The sequence below is a fragment of the Lepidothrix coronata genome, unplaced genomic scaffold (assembly GCF_001604755.1).
Source record: "Lepidothrix coronata isolate B3197 unplaced genomic scaffold, Lepidothrix_coronata-1.0 Scaffold48, whole genome shotgun sequence".
Classification (NCBI taxonomy): domain Eukaryota; kingdom Metazoa; phylum Chordata; class Aves; order Passeriformes; family Pipridae; genus Lepidothrix; species Lepidothrix coronata.
Window position 1 is genome coordinate 4,173,155 of NW_016690228.1, and position 13,184 is coordinate 4,186,338.

The window sequence follows — 13,184 nt, forward strand, 5'->3', positions numbered from 1 at the left end:
CTTAACTTTCCAGAACATTTCCAGTCTTGCATATTGTGTTCTTCCTTGTTCTCTCCAACCATGTTAGCAACTATTGGCCCTATAAAATGCATTTCTGTCTGTTTCTCACATTTCCTCGTAATCAAGCAGGAAGGAAGATGTATATAGAATTCATTATAGAAGGAAGGTAAATCACTAGCTTCATATGCAAATTGTTTTTAAAATAAGAATTACAAGAAAGTGAATGAAAAATAGAGAGTCGGCCTTTTTCTATGAGTTGGAATACTGTTGCTGTGATCCACTCATCTCCAAGACATTTGTTTGCATGTCTGGCAAAGGAAAGACTCAGGCTGTGGAAAGGAGAAGCAACTTTTTTAACTTTCTGTCTGTAAGAACAGAAAGGTTCAAGTTCTGCAGAAATTTTTAGAGGTTTTCTGGATATGGAATGGAGAGAGTAATTACATCAAAATATCTGTATTTGGTACTGTGATAGTTTGGTTCAAATAGATTTTGGTTCAATGCCCAGATATGTTTTGCTTAAAAAATATCATTCTTCCCAAATTTCTACCAAACTATAACACACAGCCTGCGTTCTGCTGTATTCAAGCCTTTGCTAAAACAAGGTACAGTAACTTTGAAGTCAGTGCAGGATTCTAGAAATAGCCTCTATGTATTTGCATCTAGTCTGTGTTTTGATAGGAAAGACAAGATACTCAGAAACTTGGCTCTTGCTGGAAGAGGTTCAGGAGCATAAGCTGTATATGAAAGTACTGAGTTTCCCAGCACTGGGAGTGAGGTGAATATTATTGTTTAAACAGATTCATTAGGAGGTCAGTCCTCTGGCAAGCTCTTAACAAGAGCTCTTGATGCTTACGATCTTTGGAAAGCTGTAGTAATTCCTACTTAGGTGCTTAAATATAGATTTGAGAGTTAATACTAGGCAACAGGATTTGAATAATCAGACCTAGCTGCCCATATGTACGGATGCTTACTGGGAACGCTCATGGCACATTAAGAGAGCCCTAGTGGCAGAGCTTTTATGTGTGTGGATTTTTTGGGGTGTACACTACCTGGTGGTAGGCTTTACTACCTTTTAAAGCATTGCTTACAGATTAGTCACTTAAAGCATAAAAATCCCCCCTTTTCTTTTGAAGCACAAAGGATAAAAGCTGTCTACTGTTGTTCAGAGTGGAGCTAGTGCTGCAGCTATTGATTCCCCTCTGGGAATCATTTGGGCTTTTCTTCAGATGGTTGGTTTTCCATGTCTTGTAACTGGTTAGGTGGTATTACATGGTAACTCAATGGACTCAGCATTAGAATCTCTCCGAGGCAAAACAGTATTTGTTGTGTTCTGCACTCTTACATTTCCATCTTTATGCATGAAGCTGAGGTCTTGCAATGCACTGCTAGTGCTGTACCTCCCAGACACCCACACTGGAAAGTCATCTGGCTTTGGGGGGAGCTAGGGTTGATGCTGCCCTGGGAGAGCAAGAAGATGGAGCAGACTGACCCAGAGCCATAATTGCAGGGAATGTTGTCCATGTGCGACTTTCAGGTGACAGTTTTTCCTCTGAGGTGACTACAGTGGGTACGTAGCAAAAGGAGAATTTCATGTTGAGTGGAGGTGGCTGAACTACTGCAAAGTTGCATGCAAAGGCTTAGAGACTTGCTGTTGGAGACAGTGGTAGCTGTTGTTAGTGCTGTGAATGATGGTTATGGCTTCCCAGCTTGACTGCAAGTTCCATTTCCCTCACTTTCTATTACATCTGGGTAGTCTCCATTTTCCACCTGTCTAGTGCTACCACAGCGGTTCCAGAGGGTCTCTGGTCATCTTGGAGGAGACAGAGCATTTGCTCCCCACTGAGGTATTAAGAAGCTGGAGGAATGATTGTATGGTTGGAGTTAGAGATTATCCGTGCTGAGATTTCAGGATGTTAACCCCTAGAAAGCAATTATGCTGCAGCATTGCTGTGGCTTGTGCCTAACTGGAGGCTTGTAGAAACACTTATCTGAGCACTGGAAGAAAGATGGCAGTGGCTTAATTTAACTCTTTGGACCTGGCAGAAGGGCTAAAATGCAGGCAGTTTTTGCTTAAACCATGTATTTCTAGATGACGAGGAGCCTGCAGTTTGGGACAAAGGCAAGATTTTCCTCTGTATCCACTCCATTCATTTTAGCCCCTCTGCCAGGTTTTCACCACAGACACAGTTACAGGTGCTTTGGGAAGTCAGGCCACCACTGCAGTGGTGTCCAGCACGACATGGTGAGGGTGTAAATCCAACCCTGCCCAGTGGCTGTGGCATTTTCATCTCATGATCTCCACAAGATGTCAGTGTAGATTTATTGGATTAGATATAAAAAATCCTTGTGCTGTTCCCTCCAGCAGATTAAAGCAAAAACTGTTTTAGAGCTGCACAATAGGTTTGATTGTGCTCTGGAATGTGTTGCCCATGGAGGAGCGAGGTGGCGAGGGTTGGCATCCAGGGAGGAGAGCGAGTGACACCCTGAAATGGGAGCACAGCTCCTGGCTAAAACATGCAATGCTTTGCTCATATCAGGGTGCCCTTATTCCCTTGGGGACAAGCTGCATATGCACTTGTGTGATAAAGTGCTCTACAATTTACTCAAAGAAAAGCTGGAAGCCTGAATTAAAACTGGAAGGGCCAGCCTGGGTGGCAGGAAGGATGTGAAGGTGGTTGGATCAAGTCATGTATTGGGGAAGCTGGCATGTGGTATCCAAAGGTTGTTTGGTTTCTTTACATAGAAAAATAGTCTTGCAATGTCCAGTGAGCTGTGATCCTGCAAAGAAACTGGGACATAATATCTAGCCCAAGGGAGTTCCCCTTCATCTTTTAGCTCTTTCGCATAGCAGTCCCTGCCTATCAGAGAGACTTTTTAATGCCTGTAGAGGTGAACTGAGATGGATGTCAACAAAAGAGGAGTTTTTTCATGGCAGAAAATCCCCTGATGTGCTGGCAGTGGGCCGTTTTGGTGGAGATGATGACCAAAGCCTGGCTATGGCCACATGTGGGAGGGAGCTTCTCCAGCCCGGCTGAGCTTCTGCCGCTCCGTGCCCTTGCACTGCCCAGCCTTTCCTGGGACTACCCTACCCTGGGCACTGCTGGGACAGCTAAGGTTCCCCCAGGCTGCCAACTCCCAGCTGCTGCGACCACGGCAAGGAAAAGAGGCAGCATGGCCAGCAGCCAGAGGGATGTTTCAGAGCCAGCTTTCCTCTTTTTTCCCCTGCAGCCCCTGGTATTTATTCCCATTTTCCCAATAAAAGCCAAATGCAATCCAGACCCCGGCGCCTCTCCTTGCAGCTGGGGCTGCGGCCCGACGGCGCTGGCGTGGCGTGGGTGGCCCCGTTCCCATCGCTGTGCTCGGGAGCCGCGGGACCGATGATTCATTTGTGGTCCCGGGCGCTGCACCCTGCCACCCGCGAGGGAGGAGGGAGGGAGGGAGCGAAAGGTGACGGTATTTGTCAGCGCTGGCAGAAATAGCCACGTTTCAGATTTCACTGGGGAGGTGGGGAGGCAGAGAGGGAGATCAAGACCAGTGTGATGCTCAGCCCCGTTCTCAGACTGCCTCGTAGCCAGGTGGGGGGGGGGAAAGCAGTGCCCTATTTTCCTTATGGGCAAGCATTTGCCCACCTAAATTTGAGGGTATCCGAACCACTCCTAGCATCTGCATTGTGCAGATCAGCTAGAGAGTAGGATACAAACTCCCTCTCCCCTTGCTGTGTCGTGTCAGCTCACCCTGCAGACAGCTGAGATGACTTTCTGGGGTAAAGGGAAATTCCCTAAGAAGGCACTTGTGTTTTCCTGCTCTCTATGCCACAGCAGCTGCTGGACTCCACTTGACTGGTGACCACATTGGAGAATGATTCTTATTTTCTTGCTAGTGAAGGGATTTTGCCTGTTCAAGGACTCTGCCCGCAGCTTGCCCCTGGAATGGGCCAGAGGCTGGGATGTGCTCCTGGGCTGCCCAGGGTGCTCTGCAAAGCTGGGCAGTTTTTGAAGATGGGATAATCTTATCTTTAAAGACAATTTTTAAATAGAATGGATCCTGTTGCTCAGCACACCACGACCACATTGGATAAGGGAAAAGGTGTGAAAAAAGCTGCCACCGAGATTTAAGGGCAAAGCTGTGATCTTGTTCCTTATGTTAGTGATTACCTCCTAAAATCAATGGGATTGCTCAAGCAAGTTGCCATTTTGAATCTAAGATTTTACTGTGAACTAAACCTAAGCTTACCTGGTGAGGAGATGTTTGCTTAGAGGTTTCCAAGGGGAAAACCCGAACCGAAGGCACATACCAACAACTGCTCCTGAAAACCTCCCGGTTTCTTAGACCAGGGTTTATTATATTCTATATATTTATATATATATATGTAAGATATGATAGCAGCAAGTGCAAAATTATTTTAAAATGGATGTAGATTATTTTAAAAGGTGGATTTAAAACCCCACAAGTTGTAAGACAAAAAGTGGGGAAATAAAAGGAAAAGGTTAAAAATAAAACATAAGGCATACTTCAAATTTAGCCTAATTTTAAGATGAAAATGAACGTTTCTGCAGTCTTGGTCTCAATGTGATCAGCTAAAAAGGCCCTGTTTCATACCCTGGCAAACATTGTTCTAATGAAATTATAAAAAGTTATTTTCCCCCCTCTCTTCTGAAAGCAACTTAATATTGCTGTTTTTAAAAAAGGGTTGTTTTAGGACAGTCACAAGATATACAGGCCTCAGTGTGGCAGTGCTATATCAGATTGGCAGCGATACTGAGCAGCAATATCCAGACACAGATTGTGCCGGTATCATGAGGGTGTAAATCCGAGTTTCCGATTGCTTCAAAATCAGGAGCAGCTGCCAGGCACATGAAAGGTTGCTTGCCTGAATTCAGAACTGCAGTCAAACTGGTTCCTCTGTCATTGCAGGCTGTGTGATTTACTAACCAGAGAGGGATGGAGGTTGCCTAAAGCCACTCAGGGCACCACCATGGCTGCATCCCCACTGCCAGGATGCAGCAGGGAGAAGAGGAATTCCTCAGTGCTCTGCAGAGGACAATCATCCGCTTCCCTTTCTCCCAAACTTGAAACATCTCCTGCTCCTTAGTAAGTGCCTTCTGCAGATGTTTTAAAAGTGACTGTTAAGCTTCCCTGCTGTGGGGGCTGCCCAGCTTCTATCCTCCCCGTCCATAGAGAAAAGATCCTAATCTGATGGGTGTTTGCAAATATGAAAAATGAAGCTAAGGCTCCTTTCCCTATCTAATAATTCCAAAAATTTGGTGAAACAAGCTTGGCTGTCTTTCCAGGTGCCTGCCATGCTTGTCCAGAGCTGCCTTTTGTCGCTTACTCATAGAAGCCATGGAGGCCTGACCCTGTGTGTTGTCTTCCATGGCAGTTTTGCTGTTAGTGCTATTGCTTCCAGTGTCAATTCCCATGTGAGATAAGACATATAGCCTTGTTTGGAAAGTCAGGCTGGGGCCCCCCTGTGGTCAGGTCCCTACTGGAAGAGACTTTGGGGCTGTGCATCTGACAAGGAGAAATGTTGGAGGGGATGCACCTTCTTCCAGGAGGCATCGAATCCCTGGGTACGTGTGTACCATGTAATATGTAGGTTTGGTGTGAACCTAACCGACACACCCGAGGCAGTTTTTCTGCAACATGATGATAATAGGACTCACCAGAACTGTAGCTAAAACACCCAACCCTGACATTTTGCCTCTGTGAACCAAGAGGCTGGGAACGGCTGGCTTTCCAAAGCCTCACTCTGTGCTGCGCTGCATGGTGGGTCATTTTCTTCACAGAAAAGTGATGGCTAAGAGGGGAGGGGAGCAGGCCTTGCGCTATTGAAGGGACACATTTTAGTTTGGCAGCAGAGAGCAAGGGAAGTGGGCTTGGGTTGGCTGATGCTTGGCCTGCAGGCCCCTAGTCCCTGAGCACTGGTGTACCCAGCTGCACTTCCACTGGCTCAGGGCTGTAGCTCCTGCAGGTCCTTGAGCCCCAAATTTCCCAGAATTTTAAAAGAAACCTGGGTTTCTGTCCCAACAGTAACATTAGAGTTTGATTGAGACTGCGCAAGGATTATTCCCAATTCCCCGTGGACATTGGCATTAACTTATTCTTTGTCTCTTCTTCTGCAGCACATCCTCCAAATGGGTGTTTAATCAGAATCCAAGGTAGGAAGTAGACAGAAGTAGACAGATTTCACCCATCTTATCACCAGCACTGAAGTGTTTCAACCACACTGCAGTGCAGGGGAGGGTTCACTGCATCCCTCCCTGAGTCATTTTATGTCTCCTTCAGTTGCCAAAGCACTGTGTTGGTGACAGGAGCAGACTTGGGCATGGCCAAGGAGGCCAAAGATGGAGCTAGTGCCTGATCAGGAGGGTACAGAGGATGTCCCTGCTCTTCTCCAGGATACCCAGTGCCTTGAGACTCAGCATCATGACCTCTCTGGCCATCATCCAGAGCAGAGGGATGAGTGCTGGGAAAAGCCCTGAGACTTCCTCTCTCCTCTCACCAGGGGGAAATGGGGAAGGAAAAACTTCCATCCTTCTTCTCCTGGCCACAATGGGAAAGAGAAGTTGTATTTACTTTCCACTGCCTCGTAGCTGGAAGGAGGAGGAGAAAAGAGAATTTGGAAAGGGAGAAAGGAGAGGCTTGGGGTGTGGAGAAGCCCATCAATGACCACACTGGGGTCTGCTGAAACCTGAAATGGGCACACAAGGTGGGCAGTCTACAGTGTGGCACCCCCACTTGTAGACAAAGCATTTACTGAGTCATACAGTAACAGTGCAGGGCAAACTGGGAAGGCGACCCAGAGAAAAATCTGTCCCATCTGCGGTTGTGTCAGGGGTGTTGCTGGATGTTATTTATAACATTTAATTATTATTTTTACTTGTCCCAATTCTTCCCAGACAGAGAAGGTCACTCAAGCCATTGCTCAGGAAAGAACATGATCTTAAACTGGTAAAATAGAGCTAAACTCTTATGGGTTTATTTTTTGTTTGTTTTCTTTTTTTTTTTTTTAATTATTCTGGCATTCTCACTTTGCTGATCACTGAGATTTCCTACACACCTCACCTGAATGACAGTTAAGCATGACATTTAAAAAGACAAGGAAGGGTGGAGTGACACAGAGATATGGAGGTGAGTCTGTGTTAATGCTTGGCAAATAAAAAAAGAAATATTAAAAAAATTTCTTGGTAACAAGCACCACAGGTATGTGCCACAGTTGTGGGTGCTGGGACTGCAGGAGGGAGCAGGCAAAGGGAAGCTGGCAAAGGGAGCGCAGCCCCCTGCTGCCCCTACTTGTTTCTGTGGGATCCCTGGTGCAGGGTGAGAGCCTTTTGGAGAAGGAAAAACAACCCTTCCATCCAGACAGGGTGGATCTGGACACCATACAGGATATGCTGATCCTGGAGGGGGTCACTTGTGGCAGCAGGTATGGGGGCAGCTCTAGGGTTATGGCTGTGGCTTGCCTCTGTGGTGTATGGGAACAGTCACCGGCACTGAAAGAGCACCCCATGTGTGTCCAACTGCTGTGTTGCCTGAGGTTGTCAGCCTCATGTACTCAAGCTGGAAGGAGTTGTTACTGCTGCAAAAGGATGCAAAATCAGGCATAAAATGGGAAGAAGTTAAAATCCTGTGGCAAGTTTCCCCTACATTTTTTGCTCTCCCCATACTTAAAAAGAAGAAGTTGAGAGGCTTGGGGCCTTCCACAAGCATTCGCCTTGGGATGTGGGCTCTAAACCTACCCTATTTAGATCATAAACTCCTTACTTCGCTGTGGTCTGGGGATGAACAGTAACTGCGGTGTGGGATGAACAGTGCCTCCTCTGCCTTGGCAGTGTGACCCTGCCCAGGAGTAAATGACTGTGGTGGCTGTCAAGTAAATGCAATAAAAAAATTATTGTTGCTGTTAACACACCTCTCCCCACTCTGATTCTCATAATTAGGCCAGATAGAGCAGCTGTTAATTTGAGTAGTTTCTGTGGCTCCCCTCTGACAGTCTTTTTAGCAGCACTCTCTGATTTTAATTGGGCTATGGAAAGACATTGCCCTTTTCTGAACCATTTGCTAGACCTGCTCACCTCCACTAACAGTGACACATGACTTTACTGCACAGAAGCCAGTGTAACAAATCAACAAATAACTCGTGGTATCTGATAATCCAAGTGACGTAGGTGATTAATTGCCTAGAAACTTACAGGAAGACACTCTCATGCTGGGTTTTTGATGGTGAAAAATGAGCTGTGAGTATCAGGGTGCATGGTCCGGCTTTTTGCAGGAATGGAGATAAAGATTTGAATCCAGGATATTCAGGGCTAAGTCAGTTCAAAGGTCCCTTAAAAGGGTTTGTCTCTGGGATCAATGTGTATCCCTCCCCATCAAAATGGTCCTAAATGGAGATAGCTGTGTTGAACCAAGATGCTTGCTTTGGGGTAAGGCTATCCATGCCATCCCATGTATGGCTATCCATGCCATCCTAGAACTCCTGAATCTCCCAGGTGAACAAGACCTGGGAGTCTAGTTCATGTATTGTGAAGTCAAAGTGAGGCAACACAACCCTCTAATCTGATATAATGTGCAGTGCAAGCTGTGTGACTTATTAATTTCAACTAGAGCATTTTTTCCCCTTCTTTCAGAAAAAAACAAGCAAATGAACCAAAAAATTGTGACTTAATGATTTCCAGCAACAGGGAACCCACAGCATCACTGAGTAAATTGTTGCAGTGGTTAATTGTGCTGATGAAGTCAATGGAGTTACTGTAAACTGAAGTTATATCAGTGTAACTGAATAAAAAATTTGGCCTAGTTACCCGAAAGGAGCAGCACTTTGAAGTCTCTATATGTCTTTAAATAAAGTTATTCTCCAGCGGAAGATGCAGAAATGCAGGACTTTTTGTCTAAAGCATACTACAGCAGTCAGTTGTCTCCAGTATACTGGAATATTAATACAAAAATCCAAGTTGCACCTATGCTTAAGACAGTTAATTGGACTTATTTTATACATCAGTCTGTCTGTTGTCGTTAGGGCTATATTGCTGCTGGCTGTGATAACATTTTTATCTGTTAACTTCCAAGCTACTGCGAGTAACACCGGCTACTCACGAAATGAGTCAGCTAACTTTCCTTTTAACCGTTTGTTCTGCTCCCTGAAGGTGTTATGAATGTTGTGGTATGACAAGCTGGTCAACACTCATTCCTTTAAAGCTTATGTATCAATTTTATTGTCACAATAGGCTTTCTAAAAATGGGTTCAGAGTTTGTAGCAGCTGGGCAAGAAATATTTGTCACTTTAGTGCAAAGACCTGAGTGAAAACAATTGTTTTGATTTATTTAAAAAGCATCTTATGATGGAAATTGGTGTTATAACATCCAGGCTTTTGCTCCCAGAGGAACAATTCTTACAGACTATCTGAATTATCCAGAACCAGTCAAGGCAGATTTATACTTAAACTGCATTATAAGGAAATACACTGCAAATCACCGCAACAAATCATTACTAATCACAATCAATCGGAGTGATTAAAGCTCTGAAATCTCTCCTGAAGTTGCATTAATAAATATGAAATTGTGTGCAAATGGCACTGCGGTTCTTAGTCCCAGCCAAATGTTATGTCTCGTCACCCCTCTCACCCAATGTGTTGGAAGGTTTTCCCTTGAGACTATGTCCTGGTTAATGGCTTTTCCATCTTGGATGAAATTTCTGGGAGAGGACTGAAGACCTTTATCCCAGAGAAAGAAGGAACACTGTAGTTTGTTACACCCTAAAAAGATTTTAAGCCCTGTATACTAGTCACACCCTTACTCAGGTAAAATATTTTCAGACTAGCTAACTTACCTCTTCACATGAGAAATGTCTGTGGTATTCTTCTTAACTTCCTGTGCTTAACTGCTGGGGCTATGGTTGCTGTACACGGCAAAGAAGCTACAATTTCCCACCCCAGATGTGAACAGGGATCTCCAGCATATATTTATCTTTTTTTTTTACATACATCACAGAAATGTTTTGAAGCTTAAAAAGTCTCTTGGACTATGTTTATTCAGTGTTTCAATAACCTCCTGTGAAAATGCTCACAAAGGCTAATTCTTCTTCCTCGTCCATGATATTTTGCTTGTTCCTTAACTCAATGTTTGCTTCATGCTGATTAAGGTCATAACACCATGGCACTGAAATGCATCATTTCCAGAGGTTACTTGCTCTCTTAGCTGGGAGAAGATGAGGAATTACACCCCAGAGGATGCTTTCCAGATAGAGGGTGGAGACTGCTCTTCTGGGACTGCAGAGTGAGGTGGCAATATGTGGCTGTGCCAGAAGCCCACTGTCACCAGTGCTTTCTGGGATCAAAGGGTGATGAATGACCCTAAGTATGTTGCTGACATATGATGCTGACAGCATCTGAGGAAGGCCTTGTAAAATGTAATCCTTAATCCATCTCCTTGGGAGCCCAGAAAGGCTCATGTAGTTGATGAGATGTGAGAGAATTTGAGCCCTTCAAAGACAGAACACAACCCCTTCCATGCCTACTGCACTGGTGTGAACTTGGCCTGCACAATAGAAGACTTTTATAATGTCCCTGTGTTTTATNCAAACCAGCCAAAGCAAACAAAAAAAAAGTCCCAGATGACCAATCACTCACTTGTCCATGGCCCTCATGAGACAGATGTGAATATCTGCCACCTGGTCTAGGAGGGAGGCAGATGTGTCTACAGACACCAGTGTGGGCACCTGGCAGATCAGCAGTGTAATTACTGAGTGCTGAATACCAGTTTGTCATGTTCTGGACTCCTTGCCCGTGTACACCTACTTTATGTGCTTTTTTCCCTGTTTAGTGGAGAGATTCTCTCAGCCCATAAACACCCCTGTAGCAAGATAGCTTTGTGTGGCTCTCCTTCATGTGGCAGAAGTGACGGTGAGGATACCCAATGTAAGGAGGAAACCTGTGCACCATAGGAGATGTCCTCCAGACTGCTCTTCTACTAAGTGTCTTTTTGAGGTCATCTCCTCCAGCCACTGTGCTGCAATAAAGGTTGTTCACACTGTGTCAGCAGCACTGAGAGCAGCATCAGCTCTGGTGGGGTTTGCAGCTGCTGAAAGAGGCACTGCTGGGAAGAGATGTCAACAGTTGCTTTAGGATGTTCCCATATCCCAACACAGCACAGATGTACCTCAAAGGCAAGAGGAGGTGACCCAGATCTGGTGCATCACATCTCCCCAAAGGGTGTTGCTGCAAAGTGGCACTTCTTGATGCAATTGCTTCTTAGTGACAGGAATGAGGTAGGTGTGTTTTAATGAAGAGTGGCTTTAGCTTCATCAGGAGTCCCTATGTGGTAAGATTGCTCTGCTGTAGGTCAGTGCTGTGGGTGGGTTCACCCTGCTCCTCCACATGCCCAGTGGCCCCAGGCGCTGCAGGACCACCCGTCTGGCTCTGGCCAAAAGTCACGTGAAATATCTCCTTGCTAGTGGTGCTGGTGTTGGTGAAGGAGGTGATGAGGTGGACTGATAGTTGTATTTTCTGCAGAACAATAGCTACGCAAACATTTGAGGAGGAAGAAAATAATGAGGGGAGAAAAAGAATCTGTATTTCTCTCCTAGTTTCAGTTGGGGTTAAAACATGGTGATTTCTCATGGTGTCAGGATACTTGTGCTTGGCTAACAGGCTGATGTGAACTGCAGCTGATTCAAACCAGCACATTTTAACAGGGCAACAGGGTCAGCTGGTCATGGAGGCCAATCATCTTCCTCCTATTGTAAAAGTTGAAAGGTTATCTCCCTGGTAGGTCTGCTTTGATTTAACACTCTCCCTAAAGGACTCAGGAGTGCCTCCACAAGCACTTAATGCTTCCATAAGCCTACATCCATCCCTACAAATGTGCACATGGTTCTGTGTGTGCCAGAGCTACAGCTCATGGGGTATCACAGAGCGTTTTCTGCTCCATTTTTTTTCACAGTCTTTGTAAGATTTCCCTATTTTTACCCTTAGCTGTTACTTACTAAGCTAAAGGTATGTACTTCAGAGCATATTCACCCTTGGCTTTCATCTGAGGTTACCTGGATGGCTGCCTGAGAGCCTTCAGGTTCATTCTTACCTTCATCTTGTCCCATCATATAGGGATAAAACCTGGCACCTGACCCTAGCACTGCTTCTCCATTCCTGTGAACGTTTCTATGGTTTGCATGTCTGAGGCTGTGTTCTGCTTTTCTATCAAATAGTCACTGCTGAAATGAAATTAAATCCTTTACCTCTCAGCAGACCATGAGATGCCGTGTTCAGCAAACACAGGTCTGCTCTTCAAAACCTTTCATGCTGTTTCTTAGTGCACTGTCAATTTGTGAATCAGTGTCTAACTTCAATGGTGAAGAGTCCTATCTATAGTGAAGATGATGTTTCTGGCACTGGACATACTGTCTTCTGAAAGGTCTCTCCTGCTGCTCTGTGATCTTTCTCTATTTTACTGTGCAGGTTGTGCATGCTTTGCTTCTCAGTAAGTACTAGGAAGTTTTGTTTATTTTAAGTGAAAAAGATCTTTGGAGAGCCAGAACTGATAGTATGTGCTTCTTTCCATGCTGTTGACAGACTTCCATGCCGTTTTCTGTAAGTTCATCCTCGGTGCTTCTTGCCAGTGTCTCCATGGGCCCTCATTTTGTATCAGTTTGCTTTAAAGTAGTTTTTCCTACCTTCATGAAAAGACAAAAAAATCCCTTGCATTCCCAAGATACATCAACACCCTGGAATCCCTGGTTGCTGGCACAAGGTTCCCTCTCCACTCGTTGCCCTGCCTCACCATCGCTCTTTGCCCTGCCCCCACTTCTGATACGAAACCAGCATTCTCTGCTGGTAGATAAGGTGAGCCCTGCAGAAGACTGGCTGATGAAAACAAGTCTTTGTTATAATAACAGGTTAACAGGTGAAGGGAGCAATCTGAGAGGGGGGAAATCTACCTTACCCCATAGTACCAGTAACAGCTGACTCCATCTGTGGTTCTTCCAAACAAGTATATTCTGGTATTCTAAAGGCCATTGGTAATTCTGATTATAGTCCATGCAGACTTTAAAGTTGTTATCAATCTTCTCTCCCTCTTGTCTGACACCAACCCATTTTCAGTCAACATACTCATTTTTAAATTGCTATTAAGTCTACAACACCAGCATGGCATTTTAAAGTAAATTTAGTAGCAAAGATTGAACAACACTC